The sequence below is a fragment of the Hipposideros armiger genome, unplaced genomic scaffold (genome assembly GCF_001890085.2).
Source record: "Hipposideros armiger isolate ML-2016 unplaced genomic scaffold, ASM189008v1 scaffold_9, whole genome shotgun sequence".
Classification (NCBI taxonomy): domain Eukaryota; kingdom Metazoa; phylum Chordata; class Mammalia; order Chiroptera; family Hipposideridae; genus Hipposideros; species Hipposideros armiger.
The window spans coordinates 7,103,439-7,105,239 of record NW_017731359.1 but is presented as its reverse complement, the minus strand read 5'-3'; positions in this window follow the sequence as shown (position 1 = coordinate 7,105,239).

The window sequence follows — 1,801 nt, the reverse complement described above, 5'->3', positions numbered from 1 at the left end:
GCAAAGCAGGGGCCAGAAGGGCCAAGGAGTTAACGGAACAGGAGGCCGAGACAGAAAAGAGAGAGGGACCGGGGCGCCGGGAGAGAAGGATGATGGCCGAGCACCGCCTTTAGGCTCGGGGCCGCCAGCCTGGGGCCCGCGAGCGTGCAGGGCTCCCCGAGCCCCGGGGCGAGGGGCGGGGTGGGGCTCCCCGGTGCCACACCCCGCCCCCGCCAAGCGCCCGCGTGCCTCCCAGCTACGCGGGAATCGGATTCCCGGAGGCGCCGCGGGCCACCAGCCGCCTGCGCCCGGCGCGAGCGGACTAGTCCTTGGCCCTCCGCCCTCCGCCCTCCGCCCTGCGCGTGTCCGTGGCGTTTGCATTGCCCTGTCCTCGCCTGGGAGGGAACGCTAAGTTTACAGCTGCCCGACTGCTTGCTCGTATGCTTCCCTCCCCACAAGCGAAGGCTTCCAAGGTGACAGGCCTCTAGGCACCGGAGACTTCATACCCTCACTGCACACATGCCGGGTGCCAGGGACTCATGAGGCCCAGGAGGCCGACAGCTTTGCCCGAGAGCGCTTCTCCCCCAAAAGTGCAGTGAGTCTGGCGCCATAGCTGCCTTTTCTGCCTCCACAGTTTGGTCCCTGACTTGACCCCTTTCCTCTTTCTGCCATGCTGACTCTCTCAACCTCTTAGTCTTTTCATATTCTACGTCCGTGTGCTCTGAGCCCTAAAACTTTGAATTGTCCTGGAGCACCGCCAAAAAGTCTCCACATTCACTCTGATGGGGCCTAGCGATGGTGCTGGGGTGCTCTGACCCCCATTTCCGCTTAGAAATGAAGTTACACTGGAGAGAAGGTAAGAGGGGCCCACTCTCCCTCAGAGATACTTTGGTTTTGCTCTTGTTTGGCTCCTCACTATTGTCTGAATTTTCTAATCCTTTCCACGTGGGCATAAGGGACATGGGAAGCTGATGTCAACCTATTACACATACACACAGGTGTATAGGATTTTGATGGGTAGGATCCTGGAGGCAGGTCCAAGGATAAGCCTGGTTACGTGTGATCTGACACTAGCTGGAATTTGTCCTCTGCTTTCTGGCTTTCTCATCTGAATTAATCCAATGATAGCAGTTGTTTTTGGTTGGTTGGTTGGTTTGTTGGTTTTTTCTTTTGTTTTGTTTTGTTTTGACCATCCCTTTCATGAATGATAGCATCATTGGATTATAAAAAGTAAGTTAAAAACTGTTTGATAGATTGCCACTGACATTGCACACCTGAATCAAATGGAACCCAGTGTGTAACGGCAGGCATCATTCCTTTGCACAACCCAGCAATTCTAAGCCTAAGATTCCACTCAAGAGAACTGAAAACATATACCCACACAAAGACATGTACCTGAATGTTCACAGCGTTGGTATTTATAATAGCCAAAATCTGGGAAAAATCCAATGTCCATCAACTGGTGAATGGATAAACAGAATATGGTATATCCATATAATGGAATAGTACTCAGCATGAAAAAGAAAAATACTGAAGCATGTTGAATCATGAATGAACCTTAAAAGCATAAGCTAAAAGCCAGAAACCACATATTGTATGATTTCTATTTATTTTAAATGTCCAGAAAAGTCAAATTTAGTGAGACAGAAAGCAGATCAGTGGCTGTCGTGGCTAAGGGTATGGAGAGGAATTCATTACAAATGGCCATTAAGGGACTGTGTTGGGTGATGAAAATGTTCTAAAATGGTGACAGTTGCACAGATCTATACATGTTCTAAAAATTAGTGAATACTAACCTAAAAAAGACAAAAAGAATCTCCTT